Raw genomic sequence first — 26,012 nt, forward strand, 5'->3', positions numbered from 1 at the left:
CTTCCCTAAAAGGCAGCGCGAGAGACTGCCAGGCAAATCCCAAGTGATCTGTACAAGGACTAAGATGTCCGCACGTCTGGAAACGTTCTCGCCGACTTGTGTGCCACGCTGACGACACGGGTTCTCGTCCGATCACCGAAGTTAAGCAGCGTTTTTGCGTGCTTAGTACACGGCTCGGTGGCTAACTAGGAAGTCTACGTGCTGTTGGATTCTTTAATTTTGCCTTTTCCCTTAGTTTTCGGTGTTGCTGCGCGGTAATGGTACGGTCCAGCACGCTGACCCCTCTCTTGCCTCTCGGGACCCAAATTCGCGAACCTGCGGCCACAGTCAAATGAAAGGGTCCGTTGCGCGTTTGTCGAGTCGGTCTCTCCCAGTCGTTTCTAGCGCCTGTCCTCTACATATACGCCCATTTGCAAGCGTCAGCTTTCGCGTCAGCCGAGCAAAGTCGGGACAAGTGGACACATGGGGACACACGATGCTGTGAATCGCAATCCGCACTAGCCTACGCGGAGCTGGACGAGGGGCGAAGGAAAACCATTCGTAACACGACAGTTTGGAAATTCGACGATCGCGAGCGTTGGAAACACTCTCCTGAGTAAAGAAGACAACTTGCGTGCGGTGTCCGGGCTTCGAACCCGGATCAGCTACTTGGGAAGCAACCATGCTGACCGACACACCACCACCGCCTTCTGCTACGCGCTGCTTGCTCCGTGATGTGTCGCCTTCCCTAATGGCGCCAGAGGCCGAAGGCAATCTCGCTGTAGGCGCTCAACGCCGAGTGGAAGGCGAGCACATCTGAACCCGTTTTCCTGGTGCTGCTAGGGCCATATACTGAAACTGAGCGCAGAACTAACTTTTACTGAAGAATCTGCCCTTTAATGCACATCAGGGCGAACACGAAATTTCTAATATGAAGTACTCACTGACGATCCAAAGACGCTTCAGTATGTATGCGTCGGTACCACCGGGGCAGTGCCGAAGTATTGTAAAGTGAAGGTCGACAGTTTGAGCCTCACAGGAAGTATTTCATTGGCTTCCCACGAGAGCGTTATGCACAGCGTGGCTGTTGCTAGGAAACGGCCTTATTTGCCGTTGGCTAATATCTAGTTTTCTTTGCATCAATGTGAAAATGTTCCTATTACTAAATACAGTTTTGCTAGTTACAGTTCAAACTAGAAACGACGGAAGAAAGCGGTCCAACGCGCCACATTCGTTCCCGAAGGGGAGGGTGCATTTCCTACGCCACGTCTGACATAGCGTCTTAAATTTTCTAAAACTGACATAATTCCATCCTACCGAAAAAAGAAACAGATTTCGCAGTGAGGTTCTTTGAGATATTGCTAGAGATGGAAGTCTCTGGAGCTCTTGCCTCGCACGTCAGATTGGCCGAGCGGTCTAAGGCGCCAGATTTAAGCTCTGCTTCCCATAAGGGAGCGTGGGTTCGAACCCCACATCTGACAATGCATTTTAAACATTCTGAAACTAACATACTCCCGTGATCTTACAGAACAAGTAAATTATGCAGAAACACGCGAAGCAGATTTTACTAGAGACGACAGTGACAGACCGAGCGGTCGAAAAGAAATAGCGGAACATACTTTTCCCGCGTCGAGGTTTAGCTCTTCTTACGGACGTTTCCGTTGTTGTTGTGCTGTGGCTCTGGGTTCCAAGCGACAGCGAGAAAACCTCAACAGCAACGCATACGTGTTTAAAGGAATCGTAAGGCCTTAATAAAGATAGATGAAACGGTGGCTCAGGTGCTGGAGATGTGAAGCGGCCGTATTGCGTGGGCAGTAAGCTCACTAAGTTAGTGTGTCATGCTAACAACGGGAAGGCTATGGGTTAGATCCCACCAAGGGCTATTTCATATTGCTTCCCTAAAAGGCAGCGCGAGAGACTGCCAGGCAAATCCCAAGTGATCTGTACAAGGACTAAGATGTCCGCACGTCTGGAAACGTTCTCGCCGACTTGTGTGCCACGCTGACGACACGGGTTCTCGTCCGATCACCGAAGTTAAGCAGCGTTTTTGCGTGCTTAGTACACGGCTCGGTGGCTAACTAGGAAGTCTACGTGCTGTTGGATTCTTTAATTTTGCCTTTTCCCTTAGTTTTCGGTGTTGCTGCGCGGTAATGGTACGGTCCAGCACGCTGACCCCTCTCTTGCCTCTCGGGACCCAAATTCGCGAACCTGCGGCCACAGTCAAATGAAAGGGTCCGTTGCGCGTTTGTCGAGTCGGTCTCTCCCAGTCGTTTCTAGCGCCTGTCCTCTACATATACGCCCATTTGCAAGCGTCAGCTTTCGCGTCAGCCGAGCAAAGTCGGGACAAGTGGACACATGGGGACACACGATGCTGTGAATCGCAATCCGCACTAGCCTACGCGGAGCTGGACGAGGGGCGAAGGAAAACCATTCGTAACACGACAGTTTGGAAATTCGACGATCGCGAGCGTTGGAAACACTCTCCTGAGTAAAGAAGACAACTTGCGTGCGGTGTCCGGGCTTCGAACCCGGATCAGCTACTTGGGAAGCAACCATGCTGACCGACACACCACCACCGCCTTCTGCTACGCGCTGCTTGCTCCGTGATGTGTCGCCTTCCCTAATGGCGCCAGAGGCCGAAGGCAATCTCGCTGTAGGCGCTCAACGCCGAGTGGAAGGCGAGCACATCTGAACCCGTTTTCCTGGTGCTGCTAGGGCCATATACTGAAACTGAGCGCAGAACTAACTTTTACTGAAGAATCTGCCCTTTAATGCACATCAGGGCGAACACGAAATTTCTAATATGAAGTACTCACTGACGATCCAAAGACGCTTCAGTATGTATGCGTCGGTACCACCGGGGCAGTGCCGAAGTATTGTAAAGTGAAGGTCGACAGTTTGAGCCTCACAGGAAGTATTTCATTGGCTTCCCACGAGAGCGTTATGCACAGCGTGGCTGTTGCTAGGAAACGGCCTTATTTGCCGTTGGCTAATATCTAGTTTTCTTTGCATCAATGTGAAAATGTTCCTATTACTAAATACAGTTTTGCTAGTTACAGTTCAAACTAGAAACGACGGAAGAAAGCGGTCCAACGCGCCACATTCGTTCCCGAAGGGGAGGGTGCATTTCCTACGCCACGTCTGACATAGCGTCTTAAATTTTCTAAAACTGACATAATTCCATCCTACCGAAAAAAGAAACAGATTTCGCAGTGAGGTTCTTTGAGATATTGCTAGAGATGGAAGTCTCTGGAGCTCTTGCCTCGCACGTCAGATTGGCCGAGCGGTCTAAGGCGCCAGATTTAAGCTCTGCTTCCCATAAGGGAGCGTGGGTTCGAACCCCACATCTGACAATGCATTTTAAACATTCTGAAACTAACATACTCCCGTGATCTTACAGAACAAGTAAATTATGCAGAAACACGCGAAGCAGATTTTACTAGAGACGACAGTGACAGACCGAGCGGTCGAAAAGAAATAGCGGAACATACTTTTCCCGCGTCGAGGTTTAGCTCTTCTTACGGACGTTTCCGTTGTTGTTGTGCTGTGGCTCTGGGTTCCAAGCGACAGCGAGAAAACCTCAACAGCAACGCATACGTGTTTAAAGGAATCGTAAGGCCTTAATAAAGATAGATGAAACGGTGGCTCAGGTGCTGGAGATGTGAAGCGGCCGTATTGCGTGGGCAGTAAGCTCACTAAGTTAGTGTGTCATGCTAACAACGGGAAGGCTATGGGTTAGATCCCACCAAGGGCTATTTCATATTGCTTCCCTAAAAGGCAGCGCGAGAGACTGCCAGGCAAATCCCAAGTGATCTGTACAAGGACTAAGATGTCCGCACGTCTGGAAACGTTCTCGCCGACTTGTGTGCCACGCTGACGACACGGGTTCTCGTCCGATCACCGAAGTTAAGCAGCGTTTTTGCGTGCTTAGTACACGGCTCGGTGGCTAACTAGGAAGTCTACGTGCTGTTGGATTCTTTAATTTTGCCTTTTCCCTTAGTTTTCGGTGTTGCTGCGCGGTAATGGTACGGTCCAGCACGCTGACCCCTCTCTTGCCTCTCGGGACCCAAATTCGCGAACCTGCGGCCACAGTCAAATGAAAGGGTCCGTTGCGCGTTTGTCGAGTCGGTCTCTCCCAGTCGTTTCTAGCGCCTGTCCTCTACATATACGCCCATTTGCAAGCGTCAGCTTTCGCGTCAGCCGAGCAAAGTCGGGACAAGTCGACACATGGGGACACACGATGCTGTGAATCGCAATCCGCACTAGCCTACGCGGAGCTGGACGAGGGGCGAAGGAAAACCATTCGTAACACGACAGTTTGGAAATTCGACGATCGCGAGCGTTGGAAACACTCTCCTGAGTAAAGAAGACAACTTGCGTGCGGTGTCCGGGCTTCGAACCCGGATCAGCTACTTGGGAAGCAACCATGCTGACCGACACACCACCACCGCCTTCTGCTACGCGCTGCTTGCTCCGTGATGTGTCGCCTTCCCTAATGGCGCCAGAGGCCGAAGGCAATCTCGCTGTAGGCGCTCAACGCCGAGTGGAAGGCGAGCACATCTGAACCCGTTTTCCTGGTGCTGCTAGGGCCATATACTGAAACTGAGCGCAGAACTAACTTTTACTGAAGAATCTGCCCTTTAATGCACATCAGGGCGAACACGAAATTTCTAATATGAAGTACTCACTGACGATCCAAAGACGCTTCAGTATGTATGCGTCGGTACCACCGGGGCAGTGCCGAAGTATTGTAAAGTGAAGGTCGACAGTTTGAGCCTCACAGGAAGTATTTCATTGGCTTCCCACGAGAGCGTTATGCACAGCGTGGCTGTTGCTAGGAAACGGCCTTATTTGCCGTTGGCTAATATCTAGTTTTCTTTGCATCAATGTGAAAATGTTCCTATTACTAAATACAGTTTTGCTAGTTACAGTTCAAACTAGAAACGACGGAAGAAAGCGGTCCAACGCGCCACATTCGTTCCCGAAGGGGAGGGTGCATTTCCTACGCCACGTCTGACATAGCGTCTTAAATTTTCTAAAACTGACATAATTCCATCCTACCGAAAAAAGAAACAGATTTCGCAGTGAGGTTCTTTGAGATATTGCTAGAGATGGAAGTCTCTGGAGCTCTTGCCTCGCACGTCAGATTGGCCGAGCGGTCTAAGGCGCCAGATTTAAGCTCTGGTTCCCATAAGGGAGCGTGGGTTCGAACCCCACATCTGACAATGCATTTTAAACATTCTGAAACTAACATACTCCCGTGATCTTACAGAACAAGTAAATTATGCAGAAACACGCGAAGCAGATTTTACTAGAGACGACAGTGACAGACCGAGCGGTCGAAAAGAAATAGCGGAACATACTTTTCCCGCGTCGAGGTTTAGCTCTTCTTACGGACGTTTCCGTTGTTGTTGTGCTGTGGCTCTGGGTTCCAAGCGACAGCGAGAAAACCTCAACAGCAACGCATACGTGTTTAAAGGAATCGTAAGGCCTTAATAAAGATAGATGAAACGGTGGCTCAGGTGCTGGAGATGTGAAGCGGCCGTATTGCGTGGGCAGTAAGCTCACTAAGTTAGTGTGTCATGCTAACAACGGGAAGGCTATGGGTTAGATCCCACCAAGGGCTATTTCATATTGCTTCCCTAAAAGGCAGCGCGAGAGACTGCCAGGCAAATCCCAAGTGATCTGTACAAGGACTAAGATGTCCGCACGTCTGGAAACGTTCTCGCCGACTTGTGTGCCACGCTGACGACACGGGTTCTCGTCCGATCACCGAAGTTAAGCAGCGTTTTTGCGTGCTTAGTACACGGCTCGGTGGCTAACTAGGAAGTCTACGTGCTGTTGGATTCTTTAATTTTGCCTTTTCCCTTAGTTTTCGGTGTTGCTGCGCGGTAATGATACGGTCCAGCACGCTGACCCCTCTCTTGCCTCTCGGGACCCAAATTCGCGAACCTGCGGCCACAGTCAAATGAAAGGGTCCGTTGCGCGTTTGTCGAGTCGGTCTCTCCCAGTCGTTTCTAGCGCCTGTCCTCTACATATACGCCCATTTGCAAGCGTGAGCTTTCGCGTCAGCCGAGCAAAGTCGGGACAAGTCGACACATGGGGACACACGATGCTGTGAATCGCAATCCGCACTAGCCTACGCGGAGCTGGACGAGGGGCGAAGGAAAACCATTCGTAACACGACAGTTTGGAAATTCGACGATCGCGAGCGTTGGAAACACTCTCCTGAGTAAAGAAGACAACTTGCGTGCGGTGTCCGGGCTTCGAACCCGGATCAGCTACTTGGGAAGCAACCATGCTGACCGACACACCACCACCGCCTTCTGCTACGCGCTGCTTGCTCCGTGATGTGTCGCCTTCCCTAATGGCGCCAGAGGCCGAAGGCAATCTCGCTGTAGGCGCTCAACGCCGAGTGGAAGGCGAGCACATCTGAACCCGTTTTCCTGGTGCTGCTAGGGCCATATACTGAAACTGAGCGCAGAACTAACTTTTACTGAAGAATCTGCCCTTTAATGCACATCAGGGCGAACACGAAATTTCTAATATGAAGTACTCACTGACGATCCAAAGACGCTTCAGTATGTATGCGTCGGTACCACCGGGGCAGTGCCGAAGTATTGTAAAGTGAAGGTCGACAGTTTGAGCCTCACAGGAAGTATTTCATTGGCTTCCCACGAGAGCGTTATGCACAGCGTGGCTGTTGCTAGGAAACGGCCTTATTTGCCGTTGGCTAATATCTAGTTTTCTTTGCATCAATGTGAAAATGTTCCTATTACTAAATACAGTTTTGCTAGTTACAGTTCAAACTAGAAACGACGGAAGAAAGCGGTCCAACGCGCCACATTCGTTCCCGAAGGGGAGGGTGCATTTCCTACGCCACGTCTGACATAGCGTCTTAAATTTTCTAAAACTGACATAATTCCATCCTACCGAAAAAAGAAACAGATTTCGCAGTGAGGTTCTTTGAGATATTGCTAGAGATGGAAGTCTCTGGAGCTCTTGCCTCGCACGTCAGATTGGCCGAGCGGTCTAAGGCGCCAGATTTAAGCTCTGGTTCCCATAAGGGAGCGTGGGTTCGAACCCCACATCTGACAATGCATTTTAAACATTCTGAAACTAACATACTCCCGTGATCTTACAGAACAAGTAAATTATGCAGAAACACGCGAAGCAGATTTTACTAGAGACGACAGTGACAGACCGAGCGGTCGAAAAGAAATAGCGGAACATACTTTTCCCGCGTCGAGGTTTAGCTCTTCTTACGGACGTTTCCGTTGTTGTTGTGCTGTGGCTCTGGGTTCCAAGCGACAGCGAGAAAACCTCAACAGCAACGCATACGTGTTTAAAGGAATCGTAAGGCCTTAATAAAGATAGATGAAACGGTGGCTCAGGTGCTGGAGATGTGAAGCGGCCGTATTGCGTGGGCAGTAAGCTCACTAAGTTAGTGTGTCATGCTAACAACGGGAAGGCTATGGGTTAGATCCCACCAAGGGCTATTTCATATTGCTTCCCTAAAAGGCAGCGCGAGAGACTGCCAGGCAAATCCCAAGTGATCTGTACAAGGACTAAGATGTCCGCACGTCTGGAAACGTTCTCGCCGACTTGTGTGCCACGCTGACGACACGGGTTCTCGTCCGATCACCGAAGTTAAGCAGCGTTTTTGCGTGCTTAGTACACGGCTCGGTGGCTAACTAGGAAGTCTACGTGCTGTTGGATTCTTTAATTTTGCCTTTTCCCTTAGTTTTCGGTGTTGCTGCGCGGTAATGATACGGTCCAGCACGCTGACCCCTCTCTTGCCTCTCGGGACCCAAATTCGCGAACCTGCGGCCACAGTCAAATGAAAGGGTCCGTTGCGCGTTTGTCGAGTCGGTCTCTCCCAGTCGTTTCTAGCGCCTGTCCTCTACATATACGCCCATTTGCAAGCGTGAGCTTTCGCGTCAGCCGAGCAAAGTCGGGACAAGTCGACACATGGGGACACACGATGCTGTGAATCGCAATCCGCACTAGCCTACGCGGAGCTGGACGAGGGGCGAAGGAAAACCATTCGTAACACGACAGTTTGGAAATTCGACGATCGCGAGCGTTGGAAACACTCTCCTGAGTAAAGAAGACAACTTGCGTGCGGTGTCCGGGCTTCGAACCCGGATCAGCTACTTGGGAAGCAACCATGTCTGGCGTGAGGTCAGTCGCTTGACGGCGCGTTTCGGCGCGGGCCCGCCCGTTGCCGGCGCGCCGTAAGGCACGGAGGCTCGCACTGGGGCGTATCGCTTTCCAGTCGGGCGTGCCGCGGCAGTCCTCACTCGGGGAAGTGAAGCGTCTCTTACAGCCTCTCCTTCCCAAGTGGCTCTTTCCGCCTTCCCGTGGTGCCAGACGTCAAGCTCGGCATTCTGCCTTGCGTCAAAAGGGAGAGCTGCGACCCAACCCGATGCGAAAGCGAAGGGTGCGTGGCACAGGGGGAGCTGTGTCAAGGGACCGAACACCAGTCCCTTTCTGTTCGCAGGGCACAGACCAGCAAGTGCTCTGCATGCCGGCGACCTCGTTTGTCGGCGTGGGATCGCGGCGCGAGTCGGCAAGGGTGCTTCGCCGCGCCCCTGGGTAACCGGGGCGTGTTCTGCCAAACCCAGGAGGTGGTGACATCGCCTGGGCTAGGTTAGATGGGCCCAGACCGCCAAACGACTGGGGGACCGACCCACCACCTGAGTAGGAGTGGGTCCTTGGCCTTCAGGTGGAAACTCGGGCTAGTAGGCGGCGAAGGGCGAGGGGTGCATCCGCCTCTCCGGAGTGCGGGGTGCACTTGCCGAGGAGCGTCGAGTGAAATCGTCGACGACGAGGCCTTCGACGGGGACTAGTGCGCTGGCAACGGCGCGTTGAACCCTGCAGCTCTGGAGTGCCCTTGACCTAGGGGCGAGGTCGGTGGGCGAGCTGCAATAGTCCCCCCCCATGCCAGAGGAGCCGGTCCGGGGTAAGAGACGGGCTCCCAACCCTCTTTTTGATCACTCGTAAATCATGGCGACAATTGAAGCGAGTGATTCGTGTGCGCCTCGAATGTCTTCCGCTGTGCCTGATCCCTCTCCTCAGGACGAGCAGGGACAGGCAGTGAATGAAACAATTATGGAGAGGTACTCGAGAATCTCGTTGCTCATGGAGCAACAGATAAAGAATGGCAAAATCAGTCAAGCTGGACTTGCCGTCATAAAAAATGAGCTGGCTGCATGGGCTATTGCCCACGCCAAACTTGAAGGTAGAGTAGAAGAGCTTGAAAAGGAAAATGACAGGTTAAGAAGGCAACCAGCAAAGACGTGGGCAGCGGTGGCTGCGCAAGCGCCCACCAAGAGCCCACAAAGCACGACAAGAGACACCATTGACAGGGTAACGAAAAGGACTGACACGGCTGTCTTTCTCAGGACATTACCTGGGCAAGACACTAGTGTCAGGAAAATTCAGGAACTTTTCACAAAAACTGTTGACCCCATTAAAGACAAGATTAAAATCAAAAAGGTTAAACCAAGCAGAAACTCTGTGATAGTTGAAGTTGCTACGGAAGAAGACAAGGAAAAGCTGCTAAATAACCAGAAATTGAACTCGGTGGTCAAATGTGAACCACCGAGAAAAAGAAACCCTCTCGTCATATTATATGACGTACCTGCAATTATGACGAATGAAGAATTAGAAGAAACAATTAGGCTACAGAACTTTGACAAAATGGAAAAAGATGAATTTAAGGAAAACTTTAAGTTGAAATTTAAGACTGGTCCGCGGGGTCGTGATGTAGTTCATCACGTCGCCGAGGTATCGGCGCTGATGTGGAAAAAGGTAACAACAATGGGCAGACTGTATGTAGGTTTCCATGCCATCAATACAAGGGACTATGTCGTGGTACCTCGTTGCCACAACTGTGGTGACCTGGATCACATCCTAAGGCTGTGCACCAGGGAGCCGGCGTGCACCAAGTGCGGGGAGAAAGGTCATAGCCGCAAAGACTGCAAGGCGGCAACAGTTTGCATACCGTGTAAGATCCGAGGAAAAAAGTCTTGTGGAACCACCGGTAGAAACTGCCCCACATACAGAATGCTGGAGCAAAGACTGATCTCCAGGACCGATTATGGTTGAGTCCAGTATACCGAACAGGATGCCAAAGCGAAAGTCCCCGAGCAAAAGGAGGAGAGATGCCATGCGGGCAAATAGATTTAAGGATTTTTTGAGGTCGCTCACGGGAGCCGTCAAAATTGAAACAAAGGATATGTCTATACAAACTGATTTTCCAACAATGGATATAGGAATACAAACAAATCTCCCCATGGCAGAAACTCTCTCCTCTGGAAGCCGGGAAACAAAGCCGAAACTACACCTACAGCGGCAAGGGCATCCTGCGGCTCCAGCAACTCATAAGGACAGTAACATCAATAACCAACCAATACAGGAAAATGTAGTGACGAGCTCTAGTACGAGCCCCAGCACTCAGTGCACACCAATAGTTAGATTACCACCAGTCGATCCAGTAAGGGTGTACCCCAATTTGGAGTACACCATGCAGCTATCCAGATTGGAGCAGCCGGCTACCCTGATCACTGCCTTGAGACATGTGGTCCGAGTAGGACATGAGGACGGCAAAAAAATAACCTTTCCGGTTATGGAGGCTGTCGACAGAATCCAGCTGAAATCGGTGAATCTCCCCACCGACTTTGGAGCCTTGCGAGACCTGCTCAAGAAAGCATTCGAAAGACGAGGAGAGAAATTCGACCTTGACGACATTTATCGACAGTCAGTAGTGGCATATGGACGAATTGCATTCGACTGGAGCAAGACCTGGCCGCATGACCGAATACATACATACTACCCATAATGACAAAAATTACTATAGGACAGCTCAACACACACAACAGCAGACTCGTAATGCAAGAGCTCCGAAGGGAGGTGGAGGAGAGGAGACTTGATGTACTCTGTCTACAGGAGCCATACTCCCTGGCTGGGAAAATAGCTTTTGCTGCAGCAAGTTGGCAAATAGTTAGTAGAGGGGATGACCCGAAGGCAGCAATTATAATCACCAACAAACTCTTGAGAGTCACAACACTCTCGCAGTTTACAACTAGCCACTGCAACGTCGTGGAGCTTCAATCCCCTACAGGAATTATAATTCTCATTAATACGTATTTTCAGTATGGGGATAATATAGAAACTCATATAGACCACCTAGCGAGGGTTACCACGGCGTTGCGGGGAAGAAAGGTCATAATAACTGCCGACAGTAATGCAAAGTCCCCCCTGTGGTACAGTGGCACAAGAGATGCGAATGGTGAAAAGGTTGAAGAATTTATTATGGCATCGCAACTTGTGGTGGCCAACAGACCTGGCAATCCTCCCACCTACGCTGCAGGTGGAGGACAGGGCACAAACATAGACATCACCCTCGTAACTCCGAATATAGCCAATAACCTTCAAAATTGGAGAGTTGTAGAAAATGCCACCACAAGCGACCACAATTTGATAACTTTTACCATAGGAGAAAGAGAGTGCCACTGGGCCACGGGGTGGGAAACACAATTAAATTACAAAAGAACCGATTGGGAACGCCTAGCGAGGGAGTGTGACATTCCTCCATTACCGGAAGACGACATGCACTTAGACATAGACGTGGATCAGAGGGCGGGGGAACTGGTGAACGCGGTGACAAGAGCGGTGAGGGCAGCCGTACCTACTAGGAGGAGGGCCATGGCGGCCTCACCGTCACCATGGTCTGCCGAACTAAGTGAACTGCGTCAGTCTGTCAGAAGGCTGAGGAGGTACTATCAGCGCAGTGTCGTCTGGCGGGAGCGACAAAGGTGGCAGCTGCTGTACAGGGAGGAAAAGCGAAAGTTCCAGAAGGAACTACGGGAAGTCAGAATGAAAAGCTGGGAAAACTTCGTGCTCAACCAACTAGTCACGGACCCATGGGGACTCCCGTATAAGTTAGTTAGAGAAAAAATCCGCTCTCCTCTGGAACTATCCACAGTCAGGTACGGGGATAGGATGACGGAGTCCTGGCAGGAGACTGCGGGGGTCCTCCTCCACTCCCTGCTGCCTGACGACAAAGCGGATGGGGAAACAGAGAGGCAGCAGCAACTCAGAGATCAAGACCGCGAAATATACACCAATGAGACGGCGGTCTACCCCTTCTCAGAAGAGGAGGTAGCAACCCACATAAGATCTCTGCAAAGAGGAAAAGCACCTGGGCCAGACGGCATTGTGGCGGAAGTGGTGCAGTTTCTGGCGCCCCAGCTGACTGCACCACTAACACATCTGTACAATGAATGCCTAAGACAGCGTAAGTTCCCTAAATTATGGAAAAAGGCACATGTAGTCATCATAAAGAAAGGACCAGACAAGGATCCCGCAGAAACGAAATCCTACAGGCCGATTTGCCTGCTGGATATATTTGGCAAATTATTGGAAAAATTGCTGGCTGACAGACTGACAGCACACCGGGTGTTGTGCGGGATGAGTGACAGGCAGTTCGGGTTCAGGCCGGGGCGGTCGGCATCTGATGCAATCGCCCTGGCGACCGAGGTCTGTGACTCGACCCCGCACAAATACGTGGTTGGCATCATGGTTGACATCAGTGGCGCCTTCGACAACCTGTGGTGGCCTTCGCTCTTCTCCTGCTTGCGGGAGAAAGAGTGTCCAGGGCCGCTATATGGTTGCCTGAGGAGCTATTGCGAGGATCGGGAGGTCTGGCTATCATCCTCTAGCGAAAGAGTTAGCAAGACAATCACCAAAGGATGTCCCCAAGGCTCCGTCTTAGGACCCCTCTTCTGGGACATCCATATGGAGCCTTTGCTAGATAGCTTACAACAGAGTGAAGAGGTGCTAGAGGTGATAGCCTATGCTGATGACCTCCTCCTGTTGGTTGGCGGCCGCAGCCGCGAAGACATAGAACCAAAGATAGAGACAGCACTAGACAAACTCCAACAGTGGTGCCACGCGACAAAAATGACGATATCGCCCAGCAAATCTACTTACCTCCTGCTAAAAGGACATCTCATTAGAAATCCGACGGTCAGAATAGACGGTTCACCAGTTCTTAGACGACGTGAGACACGCTACTTAGGAGTCATCATTGATGAGAGGTGGAATTTCGGCAAGCACATTGATACCGTCACCCAGAGAGCCCTTCAGATATTGAACAATCTCATCTCAATAGGTCATAAAAGATTCCACCTTCCGTCACACCTAATTAGGTTATACCACAACAGCATCTTAACTTCAGTCGTGGGTTACGGCTCGGGAGTCTGGGCACACAGGCTCACGAGGGTGGTGCCCGCCATGGCAGTGAGAAGGGTCCAGAGAAGCATGCTACTAAGAGCTGTGGGTGCCTACAGAACATCTCCAGGGGGGGCCCTGTTAGTCATAATGGGGCTCTGCCCCCTGGACATCAAAATAAGGGAACAAGCGGCCTGGTACTGGGCCAAAAGGGAGAATTATGGAAAGATTGTAGATATTATGGGTATCAGATTGGGCGACAAAAGAGATATAAGGATAAGAGGGGAAGAACTTTGGCAAGAGACCTGGGCTGCAGAAGAGGCGGGACGACGAACTTTCCAGTTCCTACCAGATGTGAAGGAACGTCTGGGTATGAGGTATTTCGAGCCTACACGAGGTCTGATTCACTTCCTCACTGGCCATGGACCCTACCCGACATATTTATGCCGATTTGGGAAAAGGGCGACACCAGCGTGCGACTGTGGCGATCCGGAGGGAACACCCGAACATGTTGTTTACGAATGCCCTCTCTTCAATGATGTTGCAACTACACTACGAGACAGACTTCCTAACCATGACACGTATCAACTGCTTAGACGTGAGGAAACTTTTCAGACGCTAAACACCTTGGCAAACGAGGTATCTCGAAAGGTCTTAACCGAATATCTACGAGAGATACAGTAACAGCAAAGGACTAATTATTACCGATTGTGACCTAGAGCCCTGATCCCATACCGCCTGTGCGTGGACTGGCCAACTCCACCCGAGTTGGAATCCGCCATAAACGGGACTAGGGGGAGCAGGGACCAACCACCGACCATGACACACCGGATATGACGTAGGATAAGTTAGTTTGTAGGAATTAGTTATAGGCAATTAGATTAGGTACTGCAGCGAGTAATAACGTCGTGGCCTGCCCAGTGCCAGGGGCATGTTCTTCGGGTTTAGCGCGAAGAACAAGGCATATAAGTAGGTTTATATTTTTTCTGGCACACATGTGACGCTGCAGGAGTTACATAAATTAAATTAGATATAGGAACTAGAATAAACAGTAGATATAGAAATTAAATGCCCATTGTTGTTAATGTAACTGTAGCTCACTATTAAATTAAGAAAAGCTGCACAATTAACATAAATGTATATTATTTAGGACCCACTAATGAGTTTTAGGTAGTGGGTTAAATTTGTATAATTATTATTATAGTCAATAAAGAATATTTTTTTTTTTTTTAAAAAAAAAAAAAAAAACCATGCTGACCGACACACCACCACCGCCTTCTGCTACGCGCTGCTTGCTCCGTGATGTGTCGCCTTCCCTCCTGGCGCCAGAGGCCGAAGGCAATCTCGCTGTAGGCGCTCAACGCCGAGTGGAAGGCGAGCACATCTGAACCCGTTTTCCTGGTGCTGCTAGGGCCATATACTGAAACTGAGCGCAGAACTAACTTTTACTGAAGAATCTGCCCTTTAATGCACATCAGGGCGAACACGAAATTTCTAATATGAAGTACTCACTGACGATCCAAAGACGCTTCAGTATGTATGCGTCGGTACCACCGGGGCAGTGCCGAAGTATTGTAAAGTGAAGGTCGACAGTTTGAGCCTCACAGGAAGTATTTCATTGGCTTCCCACGAGAGCGTTATGCACAGCGTGGCTGTTGCTAGGAAACGGCCTTATTTGCCGTTGGCTAATATCTAGTTTTCTTTGCATCAATGTGAAAATGTTCCTATTACTAAATACAGTTTTGCTAGTTACAGTTCAAACTAGAAACGACGGAAGAAAGCGGTCCAACGCGCCACATTCGTTCCCGAAGGGGAGGGTGCATTTCCTACGCCACGTCTGACATAGCGTCTTAAATTTTCTAAAACTGACATAATTCCATCCTACCGAAAAAAGAAACAGATTTCGCAGTGAGGTTCTTTGAGATATTGCTAGAGATGGAAGTCTCTGGAGCTCTTGCCTCGCACGTCAGATTGGCCGAGCGGTCTAAGGCGCCAGATTTAAGCTCTGGTTCCCATAAGGGAGCGTGGGTTCGAACCCCACATCTGACAATGCATTTTAAACATTCTGAAACTAACATACTCCCGTGATCTTACAGAACAAGTAAATTATGCAGAAACACGCGAAGCAGATTTTACTAGAGACGACAGTGACAGACCGAGCGGTCGAAAAGAAATAGCGGAACATACTTTTCCCGCGTCGAGGTTTAGCTCTTCTTACGGACGTTTCCGTTGTTGTTGTGCTGTGGCTCTGGGTTCCAAGCGACAGCGAGAAAACCTCAACAGCAACGCATACGTGTTTAAAGGAATCGTAAGGCCTTAATAAAGATAGATGAAACGGTGGCTCAGGTGCTGGAGATGTGAAGCGGCCGTATTGCGTGGGCAGTAAGCTCACTAAGTTAGTGTGTCATGCTAACAACGGGAAGGCTATGGGTTAGATCCCACCAAGGGCTATTTCATATTGCTTCCCTAAAAGGCAGCGCGAGAGACTGCCAGGCAAATCCCAAGTGATCTGTACAAGGACTAAGATGTCCGCACGTCTGGAAACGTTCTCGCCGACTTGTGTGCCACGCTGACGACACGGGTTCTCGTCCGATCACCGAAGTTAAGCAGCGTTTTTGCGTGCTTAGTACACGGCTCGGTGGCTAACTAGGAAGTCTACGTGCTGTTGGATTCTTTAATTTTGCCTTTTCCCTTAGTTTTCGGTGTTGCTGCGCGGTAATGATACGGTCCAGCACGCTGACCCCTCTCTTGCCTCTCGGGACCCAAATTCGCGAACCTGCGGCCACAGTCAAATGAAAGGGTCCGTTGCGCGTTTGTCGAGTCGGTCTCTCCCAGTCGTTTCTAGCGCCTGTCCTCTACATATACGCCCATTTGCAAGCGTCAGCTTTCGCGTCAGCCGAGCAAAGTCGGGACAAGTCGACACATGGGGACACACGATGCTGTGAATCGCAATCCGCACTAGCCTACGCGGAGCTGGACGAGGGGCGAAGGAAAACCATTCGTAACACGACAGTTTGGAAATTCGACGATCGCGAGCGTTGGAAACACTCTCCTGAGTAAAGAAGACAACTTGCGTGCGGTGTCCGGGCTTCGAACCCGGATCAGCTACTTGGGAAGCAACCATGCTGACCGACACACCACCACCGCCTTCTGCTACGCGCTGCTTGCTCCGTGATGTGTCGCCTTCCCTCCTGGCGCCAGAGGCCGAAGGCAATCTCGCTGTAGGCGCTCAACGCCGAGTGGAAGGCGAGCACATCTGAACCCGTTTTCCTGGTGCTGCTAGGGCCATATACTGAAACTGAGCGCAGAACTAACTTTTACTGAAGAATCTGCCCTTTAATGCACATCAGGGCGAACACGAAATTTCTAATATGAAGTACTCACTGACGATCCAAAGACGCTTCAGTATGTATGCGTCGGTACCACCGGGGCAGTGCCGAAGTATTGTAAAGTGAAGGTCGACAGTTTGAGCCTCACAGGAAGTATTTCATTGGCTTCCCACGAGAGCGTTATGCACAGCGTGGCTGTTGCTAGGAAACGGCCTTATTTGCCGTTGGCTAATATCTAGTTTTCTTTGCATCAATGTGAAAATGTTCCTATTACTAAATACAGTTTTGCTAGTTACAGTTCAAACTAGAAACGACGGAAGAAAGCGGTCCAACGCGCCACATTCGTTCCCGAAGGGGAGGGTGCATTTCCTACGCCACGTCTGACATAGCGTCTTAAATTTTCTAAAACTGACATAATTCCATCCTACCGAAAAAAGAAACAGATTTCGCAGTGAGGTTCTTTGAGATATTGCTAGAGATGGAAGTCTCTGGAGCTCTTGCCTCGCACGTCAGATTGGCCGAGCGGTCTAAGGCGCCAGATTTAAGCTCTGGTTCCCATAAGGGAGCGTGGGTTCGAACCCCACATCTGACAATGCATTTTAAACATTCTGAAACTAACATACTCCCGTGATCTTACAGAACAAGTAAATTATGCAGAAACACGCGAAGCAGATTTTACTAGAGACGACAGTGACAGACCGAGCGGTCGAAAAGAAATAGCGGAACATACTTTTCCCGCGTCGAGGTTTAGCTCTTCTTACGGACGTTTCCGTTGTTGTTGTGCTGTGGCTCTGGGTTCCAAGCGACAGCGAGAAAACCTCAACAGCAACGCATACGTGTTTAAAGGAATCGTAAGGCCTTAATAAAGATAGATGAAACGGTGGCTCAGGTGCTGGAGATGTGAAGCGGCCGTATTGCGTGGGCAGTAAGCTCACTAAGTTAGTGTGTCATGCTAACAACGGGAAGGCTATGGGTTAGATCCCACCAAGGGCTATTTCATATTGCTTCCCTAAAAGGCAGCGCGAGAGACTGCCAGGCAAATCCCAAGTGATCTGTACAAGGACTAAGATGTCCGCACGTCTGGAAACGTTCTCGCCGACTTGTGTGCCACGCTGACGACACGGGTTCTCGTCCGATCACCGAAGTTAAGCAGCGTTTTTGCGTGCTTAGTACACGGCTCGGTGGCTAACTAGGAAGTCTACGTGCTGTTGGATTCTTTAATTTTGCCTTTTCCCTTAGTTTTCGGTGTTGCTGCGCGGTAATGATACGGTCCAGCACGCTGACCCCTCTCTTGCCTCTCGGGACCCAAATTCGCGAACCTGCGGCCACAGTCAAATGAAAGGGTCCGTTGCGCGTTTGTCGAGTCGGTCTCTCCCAGTCGTTTCTAGCGCCTGTCCTCTACATATACGCCCATTTGCAAGCGTCAGCTTTCGCGTCAGCCGAGCAAAGTCGGGACAAGTCGACACATGGGGACACACGATGCTGTGAATCGCAATCCGCACTAGCCTACGCGGAGCTGGACGAGGGGCGAAGGAAAACCATTCGTAACACGACAGTTTGGAAATTCGACGATCGCGAGCGTTGGAAACACTCTCCTGAGTAAAGAAGACAACTTGCGTGCGGTGTCCGGGCTTCGAACCCGGATCAGCTACTTGGGAAGCAACCATGCTGACCGACACACCACCACCGCCTTCTGCTACGCGCTGCTTGCTCCGTGATGTGTCGCCTTCCCTCCTGGCGCCAGAGGCCGAAGGCAATCTCGCTGTAGGCGCTCAACGCCGAGTGGAAGGCGAGCACATCTGAACCCGTTTTCCTGGTGCTGCTAGGGCCATATACTGAAACTGAGCGCAGAACTAACTTTTACTGAAGAATCTGCCCTTTAATGCACATCAGGGCGAACACGAAATTTCTAATATGAAGTACTCACTGACGATCCAAAGACGCTTCAGTATGTATGCGTCGGTACCACCGGGGCAGTGCCGAAGTATTGTAAAGTGAAGGTCGACAGTTTGAGCCTCACAGGAAGTATTTCATTGGCTTCCCACGAGAGCGTTATGCACAGCGTGGCTGTTGCTAGGAAACGGCCTTATTTGCCGTTGGCTAATATCTAGTTTTCTTTGCATCAATGTGAAAATGTTCCTATTACTAAATACAGTTTTGCTAGTTACAGTTCAAACTAGAAACGACGGAAGAAAGCGGTCCAACGCGCCACATTCGTTCCCGAAGGGGAGGGTGCATTTCCTACGCGACGTCTGACATAGCGTCTTAAATTTTCTAAAACTGACATAATTCCATCCTACCGAAAAAAGAAACAGATTTCGCAGTGAGGTTCTTTGAGATATTGCTAGAGATGGAAGTCTCTGGAGCTCTTGCCTCGCACGTCAGATTGGCCGAGCGGTCTAAGGCGCCAGATTTAAGCTCTGGTTCCCATAAGGGAGCGTGGGTTCGAACCCCACATCTGACAATGCATTTTAAACATTCTGAAACTAACATACTCCCGTGATCTTACAGAACAAGTAAATTATGCAGAAACACGCGAAGCAGATTTTACTAGAGACGACAGTGACAGACCGAGCGGTCGAAAAGAAATAGCGGAACATACTTTTCCCGCGTCGAGGTTTAGCTCTTCTTACGGACGTTTCCGTTGTTGTTGTGCTGTGGCTCTGGGTTCCAAGCGACAGCGAGAAAACCTCAACAGCAACGCATACGTGTTTAAAGGAATCGTAAGGCCTTAATAAAGATAGATGAAACGGTGGCTCAGGTGCTGGAGATGTGAAGCGGCCGTATTGCGTGGGCAGTAAGCTCACTAAGTTAGTGTGTCATGCTAACAACGGGAAGGCTATGGGTTAGATCCCACCAAGGGCTATTTCATATTGCTTCCCTAAAAGGCAGCGCGAGAGACTGCCAGGCAAATCCCAAGTGATCTGTACAAGGACTAAGATGTCCGCACGTCTGGAAACGTTCTCGCCGACTTGTGTGCCACGCTGACGACACGGGTTCTCGTCCGATCACCGAAGTTAAGCAGCGTTTTTGCGTGCTTAGTACACGGCTCGGTGGCTAACTAGGAAGTCTACGTGCTGTTGGATTCTTTAATTTTGCCTTTTCCCTTAGTTTTCGGTGTTGCTGCGCGGTAATGATACGGTCCAGCACGCTGACCCCTCTCTTGCCTCTCGGGACCCAAATTCGCGAACCTGCGGCCACAGTCAAATGAAAGGGTCCGTTGCGCGTTTGTCGAGTCGGTCTCTCCCAGTCGTTTCTAGCGCCTGTCCTCTACATATACGCCCATTTGCAAGCGTCAGCTTTCGCGTCAGCCGAGCAAAGTCGGGACAAGTCGACACATGGGGACACACGATGCTGTGAATCGCAATCCGCACTAGCCTACGCGGAGCTGGACGAGGGGCGAAGGAAAACCATTCGTAACACGACAGTTTGGAAATTCGACGATCGCGAGCGTTGGAAACACTCTCCTGAGTAAAGAAGACAACTTGCGTGCGGTGTCCGGGCTTCGAACCCGGATCAGCTACTTGGGAAGCAACCATGCTGACCGACACACCACCACCGCCTTCTGCTACGCGCTGCTTGCTCCGTGATGTGTCGCCTTCCCTCCTGGCGCCAGAGGCCGAAGGCAATCTCGCTGTAGGCGCTCAACGCCGAGTGGAAGGCGAGCACATCTGAACCCGTTTTCCTGGTGCTGCTAGGGCCATATACTGAAACTGAGCGCAGAACTAACTTTTACTGAAGAATCTGCCCTTTAATGCACATCAGGGCGAACACGAAATTTCTAATATGAAGTACTCACTGACGATCCAAAGACGCTTCAGTATGTATGCGTCGGTACCACCGGGGCAGTGCCGAAGTATTGTAAAGTGAAGGTCGACAGTTTGAGCCTCACAGGAAGTATTTCATTGGCTTCCCACGAGAGCGTTATGCACAGCGTGGCTGTTGCTAGGAAACGGCCTTATTTGCCGTTGGCTAATATCTAGTTTTCTTTGCATCAATGTGAAAATGTTCCTATTACTAAATACAGTTTTGCTAGTTACAGTTCAAACTAGAAACGACGGAAGAAAGCGGTCCAACGCGCCACATTCGTTCCCGAAGGGGAGGGTGCATTTCCTACGCGACGTCTGACATAGCGTCTTAAATTTTCTAAAACTGACATAATTCCATCCTACCGAAAAAAGAAACAGATTTCGCAGTGAGGTTCTTTGAGATATTGCTAGAGATGGAAGTCTCTGGAGCTCTTGCCTCGCACGTCAGATTGGCCGAGCGGTCTAAGGCGCCAGATTTAAGCTCTGGTTCCCATAAGGGAGCGTGGGTTCGAACCCCACATCTGACAATGCATTTTAAACATTCTGAAACTAACATACTCCCGTGATCTTACAGAACAAGTAAATTATGCAGAAACACGCGAAGCAGATTTTACTAGAGACGACAGTGACAGACCGAGCGGTCGAAAAGAAATAGCGGAACATACTTTTCCCGCGTCGAGGTTTAGCTCTTCTTACGGACGTTTCCGTTGTTGTTGTGCTGTGGCTCTGGGTTCCAAGCGACAGCGAGAAAACCTCAACAGCAACGCATACGTGTTTAAAGGAATCGTAAGGCCTTAATAAAGATAGATGAAACGGTGGCTCAGGTGCTGGAGATGTGAAGCGGCCGTATTGCGTGGGCAGTAAGCTCACTAAGTTAGTGTGTCATGCTAACAACGGGAAGGCTATGGGTTAGATCCCACCAAGGGCTATTTCATATTGCTTCCCTAAAAGGCAGCGCGAGAGACTGCCAGGCAAATCCCAAGTGATCTGTACAAGGACTAAGATGTCCGCACGTCTGGAAACGTTCTCGCCGACTTGTGTGCCACGCTGACGACACGGGTTCTCGTCCGATCACCGAAGTTAAGCAGCGTTTTTGCGTGCTTAGTACACGGCTCGGTGGCTAACTAGGAAGTCTACGTGCTGTTGGATTCTTTAATTTTGCCTTTTCCCTTAGTTTTCGGTGTTGCTGCGCGGTAATGATACGGTCCAGCACGCTGACCCCTCTCTTGCCTCTCGGGACCCAAATTCGCGAACCTGCGGCCACAGTCAAATGAAAGGGTCCGTTGCGCGTTTGTCGAGTCGGTCTCTCCCAGTCGTTTCTAGCGCCTGTCCTCTACATATACGCCCATTTGCAAGCGTCAGCTTTCGCGTCAGCCGAGCAAAGTCGGGACAAGTCGACACATGGGGACACACGATGCTGTGAATCGCAATCCGCACTAGCCTACGCGGAGCTGGACGAGGGGCGAAGGAAAACCATTCGTAACACGACAGTTTGGAAATTCGACGATCGCGAGCGTTGGAAACACTCTCCTGAGTAAAGAAGACAACTTGCGTGCGGTGTCCGGGCTTCGAACCCGGATCAGCTACTTGGGAAGCAACCATGCTGACCGACACACCACCACCGCCTTCTGCTACGCGCTGCTTGCTCCGTGATGTGTCGCCTTCCCTCCTGGCGCCAGAGGCCGAAGGCAATCTCGCTGTAGGCGCTCAACGCCGAGTGGAAGGCGAGCACATCTGAACCCGTTTTCCTGGTGCTGCTAGGGCCATATACTGAAACTGAGCGCAGAACTAACTTTTACTGAAGAATCTGCCCTTTAATGCACATCAGGGCGAACACGAAATTTCTAATATGAAGTACTCACTGACGATCCAAAGACGCTTCAGTATGTATGCGTCGGTACCACCGGGGCAGTGCCGAAGTATTGTAAAGTGAAGGTCGACAGTTTGAGCCTCACAGGAAGTATTTCATTGGCTTCCCACGAGAGCGTTATGCACAGCGTGGCTGTTGCTAGGAAACGGCCTTATTTGCCGTTGGCTAATATCTAGTTTTCTTTGCATCAATGTGAAAATGTTCCTATTACTAAATACAGTTTTGCTAGTTACAGTTCAAACTAGAAACGACGGAAGAAAGCGGTCCAACGCGCCACATTCGTTCCCGAAGGGGAGGGTGCATTTCCTACGCCACGTCTGACATAGCGTCTTAAATTTTCTAAAACTGACATAATTCCATCCTACCGAAAAAAGAAACAGATTTCGCAGTGAGGTTCTTTGAGATATTGCTAGAGATGGAAGTCTCTGGAGCTCTTGCCTCGCACGTCAGATTGGCCGAGCGGTCTAAGGCGCCAGATTTAAGCTCTGGTTCCCATAAGGGAGCGTGGGTTCGAACCCCACATCTGACAATGCATTTTAAACATTCTGAAACTAACATACTCCCGTGATCTTACAGAACAAGTAAATTATGCAGAAACACGCGAAGCAGATTTTACTAGAGACGACAGTGACAGACCGAGCGGTCGAAAAGAAATAGCGGAACATACTTTTCCCGCGTCGAGGTTTAGCTCTTCTTACGGACGTTTCCGTTGTTGTTGTGCTGTGGCTCTGGGTTCCAAGCGACAGCGAGAAAACCTCAACAGCAACGCATACGTGTTTAAAGGAATCGTAAGGCCTTAATAAAGATAGATGAAACGGTGGCTCAGGTGCTGGAGATGTGAAGCGGCCGTATTGCGTGGGCAGTAAGCTCACTAAGTTAGTGTGTCATGCTAACAACGGGAAGGCTATGGGTTAGATCCCACCAAGGGCTATTTCATATTGCTTCCCTAAAAGGCAGCGCGAGAGACTGCCAGGCAAATCCCAAGTGATCTGTACAAGGACTAAGATGTCCGCACGTCTGGAAACGTTCTCGCCGACTTGTGTGCCACGCTGACGACACGGGTTCTCGTCCGATCACCGAAGTTAAGCAGCGTTTTTGCGTGCTTAGTACACGGCTCGGTGGCTAACTAGGAAGTCTACGTGCTGTTGGATTCTTTAATTTTGCCTTTTCCCTTAGTTTTCGGTGTTGCTGCGCGGTAATGATACGGTCCAGCACGCTGACCCCTCTCTTGCCTCTCGGGACCCAAATTCGCGAACCTGCGGCCACAGTCAAATGAAAGGGTCCGTTGCGCGTTTGTCGAGTCGGTCTCTCCCAGTCGTTTCTAGCGCCTGTCCTCTACATATACGCCCATTTGCAAGCGTCAGCTTTCGCGTCAGCCGAGCAAAGTCGGGACAAGTCGACACATGGGGACACACGATGCTGTGAATCGCAATCCGCACTAGCCTACGCGGAGCTGGACGAGGGGCGAAGGAAAACCATTCGTAACACGACAGTTTGGAAATTCGACGATCGCGAGCGTTGGAAACACTCTCCTGAGTAAAGAAGACAACTTGCGTGCGGTGTCCGGGCTTCGAACCCGGATCAGCTACTTGGGAAGCAACCATGCTGACCGACACACCACCACCGCCTTCTGCTACGCGCTGCTTGCTCCGTGATGTGTCGCCTTCCCTCCTGGCGCCAGAGGCCGAAGGCAATCTCGCTGTAGGCGCTCAACGCCGAGTGGAAGGCGAGCACATCTGAACCCGTTTTCCTGGTGCTGCTAGGGCCATATACTGAAACTGAGCGCAGAACTAACTTTTACTGAAGAATCTGCCCTTTAATGCACATCAGGGCGAACACGAAATTTCTAATATGAAGTACTCACTGACGATCCAAAGACGCTTCAGTATGTATGCGTCGGTACCACCGGGGCAGTGCCGAAGTATTGTAAAGTGAAGGTCGACAGTTTGAGCCTCACAGGAAGTATTTCATTGGCTTCCCACGAGAGCGTTATGCACAGCGTGGCTGTTGCTAGGAAACGGCCTTATTTGCCGTTGGCTAATATCTAGTTTTCTTTGCATCAATGTGAAAATGTTCCTATTACTAAATACAGTTTTGCTAGTTACAGTTCAAACTAGAAACGACGGAAGAAAGCGGTCCAACGCGCCACATTCGTTCCCGAAGGGGAGGGTGCATTTCCTACGCCACGTCTGACATAGCGTCTTAAATTTTCTAAAACTGACATAATTCCATCCTACCGAAAAAAGAAACAGATTTCGCAGTGAGGTTCTTTGAGATATTGCTAGAGATGGAAGTCTCTGGAGCTCTTGCCTCGCACGTCAGATTGGCCGAGCGGTCTAAGGCGCCAGATTTAAGCTCTGGTTCCCATAAGGGAGCGTGGGTTCGAACCCCACATCTGACAATGCATTTTAAACATTCTGAAACTAACATACTCCCGTGATCTTACAGAACAAGTAAATTATGCAGAAACACGCGAAGCAGATTTTACTAGAGACGACAGTGACAGACCGAGCGGTCGAAAAGAAATAGCGGAACATACTTTTCCCGCGTCGAGGTTTAGCTCTTCTTACGGACGTTTCCGTTGTTGTTGTGCTGTGGCTCTGGGTTCCAAGCGACAGCGAGAAAACCTCAACAGCAACGCATACGTGTTTAAAGGAATCGTAAGGCCTTAATAAAGATAGATGAAACGGTGGCTCAGGTGCTGGAGATGTGAAGCGGCCGTATTGCGTGGGCAGTAAGCTCACTAAGTTAGTGTGTCATGCTAACAACGGGAAGGCTATGGGTTAGATCCCACCAAGGGCTATTTCATATTGCTTCCCTAAAAGGCAGCGCGAGAGACTGCCAGGCAAATCCCAAGTGATCTGTACAAGGACTAAGATGTCCGCACGTCTGGAAACGTTCTCGCCGACTTGTGTGCCACGCTGACGACACGGGTTCTCGTCCGATCACCGAAGTTAAGCAGCGTTTTTGCGTGCTTAGTACACGGCTCGGTGGCTAACTAGGAAGTCTACGTGCTGTTGGATTCTTTAATTTTGCCTTTTCCCTTAGTTTTCGGTGTTGCTGCGCGGTAATGATACGGTCCAGCACGCTGACCCCTCTCTTGCCTCTCGGGACCCAAATTCGCGAACCTGCGGCCACAGTCAAATGAAAGGGTCCGTTGCGCGTTTGTCGAGTCGGTCTCTCCCAGTCGTTTCTAGCGCCTGTCCTCTACATATACGCCCATTTGCAAGCGTCAGCTTTCGCGTCAGCCGAGCAAAGTCGGGACAAGTCGACACATGGGGACACACGATGCTGTGAATCGCAATCCGCACTAGCCTACGCGGAGCTGGACGAGGGGCGAAGGAAAACCATTCGTAACACGACAGTTTGGAAATTCGACGATCGCGAGCGTTGGAAACACTCTCCTGAGTAAAGAAGACAACTTGCGTGCGGTGTCCGGGCTTCGAACCCGGATCAGCTACTTGGGAAGCAACCATGCTGACCGACACACCACCACCGCCTTCTGCTACGCGCTGCTTGCTCCGTGATGTGTCGCCTTCCCTCCTGGCGCCAGAGGCCGAAGGCAATCTCGCTGTAGGCGCTCAACGCCGAGTGGAAGGCGAGCACATCTGAACCCGTTTTCCTGGTGCTGCTAGGGCCATATACTGAAACTGAGCGCAGAACTAACTTTTACTGAAGAATCTGCCCTTTAATGCACATCAGGGCGAACACGAAATTTCTAATATGAAGTACTCACTGACGATCCAAAGACGCTTCAGTATGTATGCGTCGGTACCACCGGGGCAG

General features: G+C 50.4%; 10 non-coding genes across 10 annotated transcripts; all 10 read left to right on the top strand.

The window, feature by feature from the left end:
• Window positions 1–1,376: 1,376 nt before the first annotated feature.
• On the top strand, window positions 1,377–1,460 carry Trnal-uaa. Its single transcript has one exon. It is a non-coding gene; the product is annotated as a tRNA-Leu (tRNA).
• Window positions 1,461–3,248: 1,788 nt separating this feature from the next.
• Trnal-uaa lies at window positions 3,249–3,332 on the top strand. The gene has a single exon. It is a non-coding gene; the product is annotated as a tRNA-Leu (tRNA).
• Window positions 3,333–5,120: 1,788 nt separating this feature from the next.
• Window positions 5,121–5,204, top strand: Trnal-uaa. Its single transcript has one exon. It is a non-coding gene; the product is annotated as a tRNA-Leu (tRNA).
• Window positions 5,205–6,992: 1,788 nt separating this feature from the next.
• Window positions 6,993–7,076, top strand: Trnal-uaa. Its single transcript has one exon. It is a non-coding gene; the product is annotated as a tRNA-Leu (tRNA).
• An 8,107-nt stretch (window positions 7,077–15,183) lies between these two features.
• Window positions 15,184–15,267, top strand: Trnal-uaa. The gene has a single exon. It is a non-coding gene; the product is annotated as a tRNA-Leu (tRNA).
• Window positions 15,268–17,055: 1,788 nt separating this feature from the next.
• Window positions 17,056–17,139, top strand: Trnal-uaa. The gene has a single exon. It is a non-coding gene; the product is annotated as a tRNA-Leu (tRNA).
• Window positions 17,140–18,927: 1,788 nt separating this feature from the next.
• Window positions 18,928–19,011, top strand: Trnal-uaa. The gene has a single exon. It is a non-coding gene; the product is annotated as a tRNA-Leu (tRNA).
• A 1,788-nt stretch (window positions 19,012–20,799) lies between these two features.
• On the top strand, window positions 20,800–20,883 carry Trnal-uaa. The gene has a single exon. It is a non-coding gene; the product is annotated as a tRNA-Leu (tRNA).
• Window positions 20,884–22,671: 1,788 nt separating this feature from the next.
• On the top strand, window positions 22,672–22,755 carry Trnal-uaa. Its single transcript has one exon. It is a non-coding gene; the product is annotated as a tRNA-Leu (tRNA).
• Window positions 22,756–24,543: 1,788 nt separating this feature from the next.
• Window positions 24,544–24,627, top strand: Trnal-uaa. Its single transcript has one exon. It is a non-coding gene; the product is annotated as a tRNA-Leu (tRNA).
• Window positions 24,628–26,012: the final 1,385 nt, after the last annotated feature.

This window comes from Schistocerca piceifrons, unplaced genomic scaffold (genome assembly GCF_021461385.2).
Source record: "Schistocerca piceifrons isolate TAMUIC-IGC-003096 unplaced genomic scaffold, iqSchPice1.1 HiC_scaffold_1062, whole genome shotgun sequence".
Taxonomy (NCBI): Eukaryota; Metazoa; Arthropoda; class Insecta; order Orthoptera; family Acrididae; genus Schistocerca; species Schistocerca piceifrons.